Raw genomic sequence first — 15,675 nt, 5'->3', positions numbered from 1 at the left:
CCTAGTAACTAAAGTGGTCAAATAAATGTAGTGAAGGAAATATATGCCTCACGTCTGGTGGAATGGGAGTATAAAGTAGCAGAGAACAGAAAAATGCAAGTACAAGTACCTTAAAATTGTACTTGCCCCCATTTAGTTTGTAGGTCGTTTATTGGTTGTGACAGTGGTTGCAAACAACATGCAATTCTTATATAATCATAATTCATTAATGACTGTGGATGTGTTCGGTTCTCTGCATTGCAAATATACTAGACTGCTCTTGAGAACAAGCCTTTCTGCAGGTCAAAGTAGATGTTATGAAAATGCTCCTGTTTTGCTTATTGCAGGCATGACTGAGGGAGGCCTCCTGAAATTTGACTCTGCAGTATTGCAGACCATTTATAAGGTTTAACTTCACAGTGCTTGACTTCAGTGCAGAATTCTTGTCAGATCTCATGCTAATTTGTTGCTGTGAGTTTAAGCTGTGATTGCTATGACAGAGGCATTTTTAAAGGATACAAATTAGGGCTACATTAAAGGGAAGGTGCAGGACATTTAGAGGCTTATCATGCTCCTCACTGATTAAGCCCCTGAAGACATTTAAAACATTTTCAGATCAGAGCTGTTTTTGAGCTGGCTGGCACCAGCTTCCTGACAGCATCTGTTAGTACCTTGTCTTCCAAATGGCACGGAAGTAATTTCGCATGCTTCTAAAACTGTAGTGAAAGTTAATAAGTAATAGAATTTTGTTCCCAGGACATGCTATATGTATTTAGACATGATTAAAGGGATACATCTGGGTAGTTCTTTTCCCTTTTTTCTGAATCTGTTAAAATGATCACAGATTTTTTTTAAAAGTCATCTGGATATGTAGCTTGAATATACGTAAATTAAGCTCATGCATGTCTTTAGATAAAGTACGAGCTACTCTTACAAGTAAGAAAATACACCTTCTCCAATGCTGGGGGTTTAACTGTCTGCTGCTACCTGAAACCTCAGATGTTTATTTAGAAAGAAAACTTGCAAAACCACAACATCATGGGATACTAAAGTCTACTTATATCATAAGGAGGGCTCTGGAAACATTTATTTTGGCAAAAGACTGATGAAGTAATTCTGCGGCCTGTGTTCTCTGTGTCTCAGTGATCCAAGCAATCAGATAGCGTCTCATGCAGGAAACTGAAGTGACATTCATATGGACATAATCAAAGGGGGATCCCTTTGATTATGTCCATGTGTATGTCACTTCATTTCAAAGGACAGCTTTACAAGTGTTCATATTTGACAAGTGACATGCAAAGATTTCTTCTGCACTTTAAAGGTCCTGGGCCAAACCTCTGACTGAAAACTGGCTCAAACTGGCTGGATGTACTCAGAAACATCAGAGCGCTGCCAACAGGGCCTGTTTTTTTCATTTAACCAGACACCAGGGTGACATCTATGACACGGTGTCATGATTGAGCCTCTGTATTCAGTAACAAGATTTTTCAATCCCAGTTCTTTTCAATTTAAAAAAAAAAAAAAAAGTTTTTTAAAAATAACTTTAGCTTCCGTAATTGTGCGAGTTATTAAATCAAATGGAATAAAAAGTCTTTTTTCTTTTGTACTTGCAGAAAACTGTCATATTTTTTAGACCTGCTGCACATTTGCATCGGGAGGTATCAGGGGGAAGGGGAATGCTGAAAAGGAGTTGTCAATATATTTTTGCAAGTGTTAGGCAGCAAAGTGGAGTGATAGCTCTCAAGGGGGCTGGCCTTAAGCTGTTATTCTATAAATATTAATAAAGCCCACTAGCCTGCCTGGAAGGAAGGTAACAGTTTGCTCATGTCACAGGCTGGGCTTCACTGTGACAAGTTGTGAAAAGAGTGATGAGACGACAAAGAGCCGGTAAGATGACATTTAGTGACAGGCCTCATTTTTCAAATATGAAATGCCACCACTGAAAACGGAAGCGGAGTCTGCTGACCTCTTACCCTACAAAATTGTGATACCGCAAATAGATCCTCCGATGTTTTTTTTTTATTCACCACCAAAACAAACAAAAAATCACATCAATTGTTGGTAGTAGTTGTCAAAATGAATTTGATCAATTTTGGTATGGAAGCAGCTCTAGATTAATGTAAAATTGCACATAAACCAGATAGTTATGTAGTCCCGGATCTAATGGACCCAACAATGAAGACGGGGATGGAAGGTTTTGGCTGCCGCTGACATTGCTTTGCCAAGATGCACTTGTTGCATGCAACTAAGACTAAGCTGCAACACAGTGCTTTGGCATGCTAATACATGTAGGGCATTTGCCTTGTTTGTGTTTCTTTGATGATCCGTGGTACATGCAGATACTGTTTTCTCTGAGAGCTGAGAACAACAAATTCGGAAACCATCCATGAAAGCTAGATAGATTGTGCTGCAGCTGGTATGAGCATTAGGAAGATTGCCTGTTAGGGCTCAAGTTGGATGCCAATGCTGCTGTTACATCTACCAAAGGTGTCAGTGAGCAAGACACATTTGGGCCAAATTCAAAAGCACAGTTCTGTAGCCAAGAATAGAACAAATGGTCAGACATTAGGATACCGGTGGACAGTGCATCAAAGGTACTTAATGCAACTTTTGAGGCCTTTTGAACTATATGGGCGGTTTTACGTGTCTTCTTCATCTTTATGAGCTGGCCTTTTTGATTATGCTGTGCTGCTTTTGAATGTTGTTGTTGGCAGTGACTTACCTTCGCCCTGTCTGGACATCAGCAGCCTAGCTCACATGTAGCGATGAGTCTTCGAGTTCTTCATTGGAGAACCAATTTTAGGCTATTAGGGGAGAAGAAAGTGACAGACGCATGCAGACGAGCTACTTACTGTGTATGTATAATTCATCCTATTTTAAAGTTATTGCTATATTAATGGGGAGCTTTCAGCACATTGAAATGTATCAGTCCTTTGACAGTGAGCATGGTGGTATTATTAACTAAGGCAGTTTACATTCATTTCTACTGCAGACCCACTTAGTATTGTTTTTCAGTGCGAAAGGTGTCATTAGATGCAACAGTTTGCAGTATCTTTCATAGGTACAGTGTGTTCGTTCAACTCAGGAGGCAATCTTAGTAACATGCATTATCATTAATCAGAAGAAGCAGTCCTCCCAGACGATTGTGGCTTAGTCGCATTTCCCTGAGATGGTGTGACAGGATACATTAAGTGGCATAATGATTATTTTTAACATTTTTAACAACCAAATATATCGGCTTGGGGTTCCTCAATACCTTCCTACCTGAGATTAACTTCCTAATAATAAAATGCCGTAATTAATTAAAAGATAAGATTAAAAACACACATGCCTGTTAGTTACTAGAAGCAATACACTGATTGATTCTATTTTTGATTTACCAGTGGACCGTCAGTTTGTAAGGCTTCAGCATAGATATATCTTTAACATTTTCTACTAATTTAATCTAATTTACAGTACTCTTTGCCCTGAGGTTATCTATGGAGCTGTGTTCAAACAGAGCCCATCTTCATAAACAAAAACAATTCGTTGCCTGTCAGTTATTACAAGCAATACATTGATTAATTATATTTTTGATTTACCAGTGGACCTTTATGTCAGTTCATAAGGCTTCAGCATAGATATATATTCGAAATTTTCAACTAATTTCATCTAATTTACAGTACTCTTTGCCCTGAGGTTATCTATGGAGCTGTGTTCAAACAGAGCCCATCTTCATAAACAAAAACAATTTGTTTCCTTTCAAACAATGCCAGCCAACCAATGGATGCAAATTAGCCAAAGAAGCCAAACCGAACTCTTACACTGTAAAATAATTTCTCTGTGCAATGATCCTACAAACATACACACATACATACATTCTCTGTCCATTTCTTTTCATATTCCCTTCATACATTAATATTACCTAACCAAATTAAATTGTATTTAATGGTCTGTAATGGCCTGGTTAGTTATTCCCCCACTGTTGGCACTATAAATTGCATGTGGACATGATTTAGTCACCCTTTTCCAGCGATTAAACCGTTGCCTTTACCGACATTGCTTCAATATGGCAACCGTTATCCGAAAGCCTTGGTCTCTTAGCTTATGGTACCCAAAGCATTTATATTAATGGCATTTCACACCAGTGAGGAGATAATTCCTGTGTGGTAAGGTGTAAAATTGAGCAGCTTTGATGTTAAGCGGCCTATTTAAGATTCGAGATGAGGGTGTTAATTAGTTGACAAAAATCTTTTTGAGTCGAGGAGTTTTTTTTTCCTTATAATCCCTCTGGCCTGAGATCAGGTTGCTGCATTTCAGTTCAAAGAAATCGGATAAGAACATCGATATTGGTTAACACATGTATATCTTTTTGATATCATTAAAATGAACAAAGCACAATAAGCTCCCTCATTTTTACTCCATCATGCTCAGAAATTAGATTTTCTAATGTGACTTACATGTATAAGAACATTGCTTTCAGGGCTCTTTGTAAATAATAGAATTAGTCATTTCTAGAATACGACTTACTTTATGAATGCATTGTCAGATACGTAGCATAATAAAATAGTGTAGTACAGTATGTAAAAGCAATCATCAAGGTAGCCCAGTGAGTGGTATATTTTGACCAGACCAACTATTTGCATTCCTTTTGTGGGAGGTGAGAAACCTTAGTGAATCATGACAGCTAAATACACAGCAGGTCGAGGTGTGATTTTAAAGAGCTCAGGGAATGTAGTATTTACGTTGACAAGTTGTCTAGACAAGCAATTTAAAATGTGCTGTGCAGGAGTACATACAGTATGTATCGCACCTTGATAGAAGGGGAGAACAATTCCTAATGGTCCATGTAACTATGACAGTCCTGGCTCTTATATTGAAAAGAAAGGCTTGAATGTTAATTATAGCAACACGTAATACAGTGTTCAGTCCTGAGATATTAGATACCATTCTCTGTACTAAGTCAAGATGAAAGGTGAATAGTATTTAGAGAGAATGTCTGTCTGTCCCTGGTAGGACACAGACCCCATTTATGTGGAAAGCAAAGCAGCTAATGAGGGAAAATATGGCCACATTGAATGTGAAACCCATTTTCTACCCTCTCTCCCATCTAAAAATTTTCGTGGATCCTCTAATGGCAGATATTCATCAGGCTGGTGTCCGGTACTGTGTCAGGCAATAAGCAGCCGTGATCGCAATGCCGACTAAGAACTGCCATTGTTTCTACAAAAGAAACAGGGGACTGCTTACTTTGGTGATGTGATGCCGATTAGGTTTTCCCAAACTACAATAAGTTCCTGTGCTTATCCTGTGACCGCTGCAATTGGAGCTGTATTGTTTCCATTAATTTCTTGTTTTGATTATATTCAACACCAGCACCAAAGTGCTAATACGCTGTGTATGTTTCTTACAAATAAGGAGTCCATATTCTCCAACTCCAGAGCTTCACATTATAAGCTTTTTCGTGAGTGTCTGTTGGAGGGCTTTTATATTTAAGTGTTTACACTTACAGAAGACAATAGCTCAAATATCAGGGGGCAACTCTGAAAACACAGATGCTGCTAGCTGTTAGACAAAAGTAAAAACTGGAATTGTAGGAGTAAGACAAAACTCTAAAGAATAGCGACTCCCACGTTACGTTGGAGCAAAACAAACTATTGAAATCTAAATATACTGACTCATATGACCACACATGCTGTAACCTAATATGTCGTGCCAAGTTCTCCATGACGTTCACAGAGTTTGGTTGATGGCAGGAATCCATCGTGGCTTGGCTCTTCTCCCAAGCAGGACTGTTGTGTTGTGCGTCAGTGTGGTCACCCCCTGCTGGGAGGATAGAGCGCAAATTGAGGTTAATTTCAGCTGAAGCTTGCACTATCATGCCAATGGAAAAACAACATTACAGTGACATATCATCAGCCACTTTTCAAACTTCAGCTGCCAAGTTGTGATGTGGGTTGTGTGCGTGCAGAGTGAGCAATAGCAAGACGCAGTAGCACAGCCACCAGTGAGAGACTCGCCCGTTATGCAAAATGCACTAAGCATTTGTTGCATTGCATTCTGCTCTGTTTAAATCCTCAAATGTACTATCTGCTACTTTTTGCTCTAATATTTCTCTGCAAATGTGCTGGAGAAAAAAAAAAAAAACATTTAATGCAATGTCATATTGTCCAGCTGCAAGAGTAAGAAAAAAAACATTTGTTTGACCATGTTAATTATTTTTGTGATGGTTTTCTTATCAGAGATTTTTGGCTACCAACATTCATGCTTCCACTGAAAAAAGTTACCCAGATGAAAATTGATGTTATCTGAAAACAAAGTCTATCTCATGTCATTTATAATAGTCTAATACGTAGTCTCTAAAGTCTAAAGTTTCTAAAGTCTAAATGTTCAGTTTCTGGTTAAAAATACTCCAGGCCTGATCTGTTTAAACAGCACACTTGCATATTTCGAAATATAACCAGCTGTTCACAACGAGAGTCTCGGTGCAATGTTTGCACATCACATTGCTTTTGTGTGTGTTGGTCTGTGTGTCTTCGTGCAACTGAATAAAAATAAGCGGTGGAGAGTGAGAGCAGGAGAAACAGAGATAGGGCAGCATATAAACTGTTTCTGTCTAATTTGTACCTCAGTCTTGACTAAGACATGACAGAGCTGGAGCAGGAGGCACTTCACACCGGCCTATGGGTCTCAACCAGCATTTTTTTATTCGCCAAAATTGAATAAAGACACTGTTACTGACAATCAGTGTTTTTTTATCTATATTTTTTCAGTAAATGCATCTCAGTAACTGAATCTGGATAAGCTCAGAGGGCTGGCATAATGTTTTCTTCAGTTCGAGCTCTTTTGTTGGAGGCCAGATGCTTCCCTCGGTTCTGTAACAGGGGGTTCACTTGGACCTGTCAGGACCTCTGCTACACAGAACAATTCTTCAGATTGCATTATAGTGTAATGCTACAGTTCAGCAGGGGGTTATCATCGATAGGACAGACCGCAACCACCTATAATGATAGGTGGAGTCAGAATTCCAACGGAATTAAACATATCAACCCACAAATGCCCGTAATACGAGAATCAGGGTGAGAATATCCTTTAGATATCGAGCTAAATCCCACTAAAAGCTATAGCTGAGGATGGAGAAACTGCCCAAATTATTTCACCAGCCTTGATGTGTTGAGTGTTGAGTAGCAGTTTAGAGCCCTTGAACATTTATTTATTAATGGGATGATTAGCATTAATCGACAGCAGCTCCTGGGTATCTCACATCGAATCCGGCATCATTTACTTTTCAGAGGTGTTTTTTCAAAATTCCCCAAATCATGCGTACAGTATTATTAATGCCTTGATTAATTGAATGACCTTTGGGCAGAAAACACGAATAAGCTCAGCATTGCCGCTGAAAGAAGTTACTGAGCAAAGAAACCGTTTGATGGTCCTCCGCACAGGCGTGTGACCTTTTGCTCAATAATGCAATGTATTCTGGGATCAGAGAGCATATTCTTAATTTCACAGCCAGCTTGCATTTTCAGATATCCTACTTGCATGTTCGAGTATTCGATTTGATATGTGGTACATGTGCACTGTTGAATAAGTAATGGGGTTGCAACAGCATGCGTGCACCACAGTGTAGATCACGGAGATGCTCAATGCACTTCAGAACCACTGACTCTCCCGAGTGCCCTTATAGCCTTTTCCAGTTCGAAAGCCTCTGTTTTAAAGCTGGACAAACTATGTATATGTAGAACATACTTACATGCAACACATCAGCCTAAATCATTGAGTGGCACTGCAAAATGGAAGAGGCTCCAGCCCGCTTTTACTCTGGTAAAAAAAGAGATGGACTACCAGGAGCAGCCTAGCCGTTTACAAGCCAAAAGTCGTGAAATCAATGTGGAGAGCGTCAAACGAACTTGATCACCTTTTCCGGATCTAATGGATGTAGTTCATCCCGAGCTGACATCTTCAGGAAGTTTTCTTAGCTTGAGCTTCTATTTAAACGAAATATGTAAAACCTTTTACTGGTGGAGTACCCAAAAACCAGTCAACAAATATGTGCAACCAAGTCTTCTATGAGCTACGGAAAACTGTCTCTTGATTACTCAATATTTTCAGTTTCATCTCACTGCCTTTTTAGTCCTACCAAATCCTACAAAATCAATCAGTGCGGCTTACATCTGCGTTAGGTTTTTGTCATCTTGCTCTCTTACCTGCTGATTTTATGCTCCAATGCCAAGCTTTGGCACGCTCAGGTTTAACACAGTGGAGACTGAATGATGAAGCCTCTTGATCTCAGTTGACTCTCGTGTTGCATCACTTTTATATTGAATGTAATTTTACAGTGACTCCATATTCAGCTGCTCTTGTAGGTTGTAGGGTTTTCTCTGGCAGAATAGAGACCGTCTGCACCCAACACACGTCCAATAGAAGCTGATTTGAAAAGCGTGTTGTCAACATGTCACACTGCAGGTTAGAAGTGTAATGACTGAAATGACTATCTGTTTAGGATCAGCTTAAGGTTAGGAAAGTAAATCAGCTGATAGTTTTCTAATTTTTGTCCCCTCATTTCAGAGTATAGCAAAAATGAACTGTTTTAATCAGGAGGAAAAGCGCTCTGGCACATCTCTGTCTCTGCCTCTTGCCCACTGTGCCACCCACACACTGCTTCATGTCTCTATTGCTCGGCTTCTCATTGTTCAATGCAGCGTTGTGTAAAATGAACAACTTGGTGGAAAAGCTTTCTTGCTTTTTGGGCTCATTTTAAAACAGGGATTTCGCATCCTTCCAGATTTGCCTGGCTCCGTTTGGATTGTACAGTAATTAGAAGCAAACATGGAACTTATTAGTTATTGTGCACGGGCCAGCTGGGCCGAAAGCATGGCAAATTTGCTATCCCCGGGAAAAAGTGCTCTCCGAGTTTTCATCCGAATAGTGATGATAATCGATGGCGATGGCTCTGATTTATGCAAATAATTATCATGGCAAAAAGTGTCACAGTAATCACTTTGTGGTGACACGTTACACATATTGTGAATTATTCCGTTATTTCACTCGCAACTAGATTTTTCACTTTAAATGTAAAACAGGTGTCAAAAAAAACCATATGATGCATTTAATGCATGATATCACCCTATACTTTTATTCAAATATCTTACTCTGATGTGACTCTGGCAGATATGAGTATTGTATTTTAATTTGCCAGTTCTCTTTGAATCAATATAATAATTGTTGGGGTTGAGTTATGGATTTTTTGAGTCACTCTCTCTATCGCAATAACCCGAGTGCAGTGTATTTAAAAAACAAACAAATCTGTGGCATACTTCCAGAAACATTAAAGTCCAGATGATGGTCAGATGTACATTTCTAAGAGAGGCATGTTGTTCACAACAATAAATACTGCAGATACTATGGTGAAGATTTCGGTGCTGAAATCTCTGTGGGTAAAGTGTGCAAAATGAGAACAGTGTGAGACAGGAGATGGCATGAAAAGCCTCAGCTAACACCGGATGGAAGTTCTGTCCAGATTGTATATTGCTGGTATGACTCAACGCCATAAGTTGCCATTTTTTTCTGCCAGGCTTTTAATATTCAGGCCAGCTCCTCCATAGCTGTAGGTGGAGCTCTGTATGTGCCTGAAATCTTTGTATGTGCCTGAACACGATCAGAAACATTGAAAGAGCTTATGTGATTTAGATCACGACTGGGAAGGCTGCTCTTGTGCTGAGTTTGAAGAATATCATTCTAAAGGAAACTGCTGTGCTACGGTACACAGTTTGACCCATGGCAGGGATTATTTATTGCTGTCAGCCGAGAAGCTCATAACTCATAAAACTTAGTTATTTATTTGTATTTGTTACCGTCGGGTCAAGGACTCTTTGTTGCTCTGTGCGTTGAGAACAATTGACGTCTATGACAGTTTTTCAGTATAATGCATGGCCAGACTTTTAGATGTACATGTTAGGGCTGCAACTAATAATTTGTTTGTTTTTTTTGTTTCATTATCATGTAATCAGCCGAGTGTTTCCACAATTAATCAATTACTGTTTAGCCTGAGTATAAAAAGAAAAGAAAAGAAAAGAAAAGAGAAAATGCACAGCACAATTTCCCAGAGGCCAAAGTCATGTCTTTAAATTGCTTCTTTTGTGTAACCAACCGAGAGTTATGAAACCCAAAGACTCTTCATTTACTGTCACTAGAGACCAAGAAAGGCTGATTTCTACTCAATCATTTCTCCTATTAATAGTCATAAGATGTCTCAGACATATCACCGAGTTGATTTCAAATGCTCAACTAGCGGATCAAGAGCAATAAGAAACATATGAAGACACTGCACTGTCCGAGTTTTTTGATTTGTTTTACTGTCCAGAAGTCCAGTGTGGCATACACTGCAGCACAATTGACCAAACCAAAAAGATTAAAACTAAACAAAAAATAATAAAAAAAATAGGAGAACGAAACAAAAGGACAGAAAATTATACATTTTGGGTGGTGATCTGGCCTGTTTTTGCCAGCAGTGTCTGATCTGATCTGTTCTCATAGGAGCTCCTGCTTGTAAAAGACGCAGCTTTAATAAGCAGGAGCCCATAAAATGTCTTGCTTATAAAATTGAATCAATCATCTCACAGAGATTGCTCATCATTTTCTTAATAGTAAAATATTCTACATTATTAATCAACAAAAGCAGCTGAGCAGTTTATGGATCTAAATAAGAGATCTGGTTATGTTAAGAGCAGAAAGGAATAAACGGATCGTTTCGTATGCAAAAATGTTCTGAAAATATAAAAATCCAGAAGCAAACACGTTCTGTTACACAGCACATGTGGTGTGCGTAAGAATTAGAGCGATGCATCATGCTCCCTTATGAGGACTTAGACTTTCCTGAAGCTTGATATTCCGTTACATTTCGTTCTTGCCTGAAAGCAGCATCATGTCTCGCCCACTCTGATTTATGCTTATGTCGCCTAATGATATAGCAAAATTAGTGTACAACAACTTTAATGATGCCTTTTTGTGTATGTCTTAATTCTTGAGTACTTGTGTTATGGTGTACATGGTGTGGTGTCTCAATTAGACAGGCCATTGATCTCTGAATCACCTGGTTTTGCCTTAGCCAAAGAGCAAATGACCTGGCCGAATAAAGTATTAATATTATCATGTAACATTATTCAACTTAATTAAGGTCGCAACGATGATGCCGACTGACTGCTACTTGTTTTCTTGGTGATGATTTAGCTCTGCTGCATCATTATAGATATTCATTTGCATGCCGTACTGAAAGCACCTTCAGTCCAAACATCCATCCTTTGAAAAATTAAAATTGATATTCCTTTGACTAACACCTCACTATTATTGAGAAAGCTGCTACATCTCATTGCTTTTGTTCATAGATTTGATCCTAACATACCCAAAATCTGTTTGTCTATGAAAATATTCAGTACGTATTTATGAAAACAGAGGTTGGAGGTTGGATTCATAATTGCCGGATTTTGGAGCATAATAGACTGCTAGTCTTGTGTGGCTGTAGACTAAATTCATACAAATACATAATGTAGGTAGGTTTGTCTGAAGGTTTTTTTTTTTTTTTTGCCACACTTTTTCTTTTATCCTTTTTATGCAAAATGGATGCAGTGCCAGGAGTAAGCTCTGTCTAGATGTAATTGTTTCTATTTCTGTCTGTAGTCTTAAGTAATAAAAAGTTTGTATGCAAGCATTCGTCCAGGTTCATGGAGAGCCTTTGCCTGCATCTTTTCATGAGAAAGAATAGTTTTAATTGTAAATGCAAGCGAGAGCCTCATTTAGATGGTTGGTTTATTTCTAAGGAAGCAACAGAAGGAGGCAAAGAACAAGCCCATACTTGGATAAGACCCAAAACTAATGTTACTGGAATTCTCAGCGTGGTTTCGACTCTCAAGTGTACTGCTTTTTTTTTTTTAAAAACAACACAGAGAACACTGCATGAATGTAATGGCTTTGAAGATGTATTCAAAGACTGATCATCGATCTGTGTGTTTCCTCCTAATTTCCTGAGGAATTTCTAATGAGAGATATTGATGTGAACCATATCTTAAGACACTGAGATGACAGAGCGGGAGTGAGTTTCAGTCAGTTTAACGTGAAACAGCGCAGGGAAGAAAGATGAGTGTTAACTCCGGGATTCTCTCCTGCTGTCGAGGAGAGGTGAAACGGCCTCCAATGAGGATTTGAAGGAAACCCCCGCTTGTTTCCAAACTTGTTAAACACAGAGATGGTGTTAACATGCTTTGTTCCAGCACGACTGCACAACCCCCACCTACACACACACACACACACACCCCTCCTCCACTACCATACCCAAACACTCCCCCTTTCGAAGTTGAGTAAACCTGCAGAGTAGCGGCGGAGGGGAGCTTGGCCCTGATTTCAGTGCAGTGGAGGAGCCGGGGGGCCCAAGGGACACTCAGGTTACCAGCATCGAATCCTGCAGTATTAGCAGGGCACAGTGAAATAACAGCCTGCCATCTGGAACCTATGTTAAAGCCATCCTAGCCTTGCAGCGTTCAATCACACTGACCTCAATTAAGTGCTATTTGTTCAGTATTTTTATTCACTTCTTCCTTTGCCTCCAGATCTCTCTGTCTCATGTTGTACTGTATGCCCTCAACGCGCTGTGTCAGATCCAGAGCGATGGCTAGAGTTTAGGTTTTCTTACCAGGTCTTCTGCTCTGTGCTTCCCCCATTAAACTTTAAGCAAGTCCGCCTCATAAGAGGTTTCAGGAGAGAGCACCTTAAGTGCAGGGGGATAAAGCGTGTCTTTGTGCTGGAGAGATGCTGCGTGGTATGCCGGGTTAAGAGTGTCTGTTTTTTGGTGAGGCTTCATGCTCATGACTCAATGTGGTCTGTATGACCCCACTTCAGCAGGAGACAATGAGCGCACGAGAGCAGGTCTCCTCTTTTGAACCTTGATGCTCGGCACCTTCTTTAGTCATAAAGGAAAAAATGTATTGAACGTCGGTGCGCTAAGAGAACGCTTTCTGAGAACAGTTGAAATGAATATGTTAAACTCACAAGTATCTTGGTAGATTTTGACTTAATTAACATCATTCCTGTCCTTCATTGGCTTCTTTTTTTGAAGCAGTCATTTTTTTCATTTTTTAAGTTTGCAATTTATTCACTTTTTCTAAAACCCTGTTGTATTTACTTGAGACTGATCAAATTCCAAACACAATTTAGAACACATTTATAATTTGTATTTTATGGAAAAGTCATTGGTTTTTCTACACTCCAGTAGTTATTTGATTATCGGTCATTTTTTATTTTATTTTTTAAATGTGAACTGTATTTTTGTTTTGAAACTAGAGACTTGGTCTCAGTGGCTGCATTAAGCCTGGAGTTATTACACTTTCAAACAAGTCAATTTTAATGGTACATTCTTCCTACTTAACCCCTCACAAATTGGATGTGGGCTTGAGTGGCAGTCTTCTTTCATTAATGGCTGGATTCCTTACAAGCGAGGTCAAGGATTGCAGCATTTTAAGAGACATGCCCACAGGAATGCTTCTGTTGATGAACGTAATGTCATACATCCTGAAAAACAGAGGAGCAACTGACATGGCTTGTATTTCTATGTTAATTCAGTAGGATTTACGGCGACTGACACACTTTCCCACCGTATTTTCATCCAGTTGAGTCAGAAGACAGGCTGGGCCAAAGAAAAAGCAACGAGAAGATAATTAGGACAAACTATGCATTACTTAAAGTGAAAACAGACAACTTCCTTCCCTCTAGCGTACCCAAGTGGTATAGCTGTCGGTGTAAATACATTATAAGAATAGCAAATCATTCGACACGGTGCATTCTTTAATTCAGAGAGTACAGAGCAGCAGCCTTGGTTGGCTGGTGACTGATCTCCCTCATTTTGTGCCTGAACAATGCGGAAACCACCAACCTTATGCATAACTTCTCAGTAAGGTACTATGATTCAGATTTCATAGTTGTGTGCTTTTCAGGTTTCATGCTTTCCTACTTATAAAAATTTCATAGCGGCTCCAGAGGTCTAGTTTCTTCTTTATTCAGGAAAAATATGCAGAGAACGATGAAGCTTGGGGGAAGAAATGTTGCTACTATTGTAATAGCAGGGAGATAGAGTGGAAGGCTATTATTGGTTGTGTAGTCCAAACCCATTCTAGCCTGTGAGGAAATAGGCATTGTTAACCTGATGTAGTCTTACATGCTATACAGCCTTAATTTTATTCATATATATATATATATTTTTTTTTTTTGCAAAGGATGAATGTCAACTTGAAGAGTGTCTATCACATCTCAGCTAAAGCCAAGAGAATAGAGAGAATTCATGAGCTCTCTCTCTTATCTGTATTTGCCTTTTGTGATGACTGAGCGCTGGTCAAAAATTGCCTGGTGCTGTGTGCCACACTGTCAGCGTGTCACGGTGCTGGTCGGGTGCCAGAGATTCCAAGAAGATACAGGCTGCACGACTGGCATTTTGAATTCTCTACTAAATATCCCTTGCTATCAGTGACAGGCATCAACAGGAGAGTATGCCTTTAATGGCCGTAGAGACACAGCTCAGAGGAATTCCCAAACAGGTGACACGGGGAGGGCTGCGGGTGGCTTCTGAGCGTGTCGTGCTGCAGGATTTTCCGTTTGCACAGATTTTCTGTCTGAAACACAGAACGACATCGCTCCTCCAGCATAAATGATGTGTTAAAAAAAAAAGCATTGCTTAACCATCTATCCTAAAAAAGAAGTAGTGGTCGTAGTAGTAGTAGTAGTAGTAGTAGCAGCAGCCTTCCCAATAATTTATCAGATGGAAGAGCAGCTGTTGTTAGCATACACCAAACAAGTATTTCAGCTCTGAAAGCAGTTTACCCCTGTATCCATTTGGTTAATAGATCCATTAAGCTGCATGGCGTGAGTGGAGTGCGGCTGCTGTGTGGAGCGCAGGATGACGTGTTAATTCTGGGTAATTTATTACCCTGGGTGTCGCTGGGCAAGGAGCTCCTGACAGATCCTGTCTCACTGGGACCGTCCTCAGCCAGGCTTCCATGGGCATCGCCTGTGACTCCAGCATGCGGTGCTCACATCCGCTGATGCAAGTATGATGTAAAACCCTTAGTGCAGGAAAACAACAGTGAGCAGAGGATGCACATAGTGTGGCATTATATCAGACTGGCAGTCTTTGAAGGTAGGAGGCTAAAAGCACACCTGTAGAGAGGGAGATGGTAATCAAATTTCCCCCCCAGTGTTATGGGCACTTGCTGGCTCTCATATGGTTTTTATTTATGGAAGTATCCTTTTCTGTCTAGGGCCGGGCCCTGATTAGATCATGGATGCTGATTGTGGCCTAGAGCTGTGGTGATCAATCCTAATTTACTTGGAGAATTAAATTTATATATAGGAGGATGCAGTGCCCTGCCCTGATAGATGAAAGGGCATTTCCCTCTTTATGCATCAACAATCAAGATGACAGAAAAGAACGACACAACATGTATCTTTGATTCTGTTTAGTTGTTTTTTCATAGCACGCAGCATGAAGCTTTCACCAGGGAATAAAAGCTGCATTAAAGGCTGATAGTAGATCAACGGAAAAAAAAAAATAAATAAATTGCACTGACGTTCGTGCATACGGGTTTTTACAAGCCTCAGCACTGTCTAATGTTCAGCCATTGGGATCAGAGAGTGCAGACCTCCGGTGCCTTAGAGGCAGAGGATGGGGATTGTGCA

General features: G+C 39.8%; 1 protein-coding gene across 15 annotated transcripts in view; it reads left to right on the top strand.

Annotated features, from left to right (window-relative positions):
• Window positions 1-15,675, top strand: part of tenm4 (teneurin transmembrane protein 4) — a 157,060-nt gene that overhangs the window by 7,518 nt on the left and 133,867 nt on the right. The window lies entirely within an intron of this gene.

This window comes from Sparus aurata, chromosome 2, assembly GCF_900880675.1.
Source record: "Sparus aurata chromosome 2, fSpaAur1.1, whole genome shotgun sequence".
In the NCBI taxonomy this organism is placed as follows: domain Eukaryota; kingdom Metazoa; phylum Chordata; class Actinopteri; order Spariformes; family Sparidae; genus Sparus; species Sparus aurata.
This window is presented reverse-complemented; position numbering and strand designations above follow the sequence as displayed.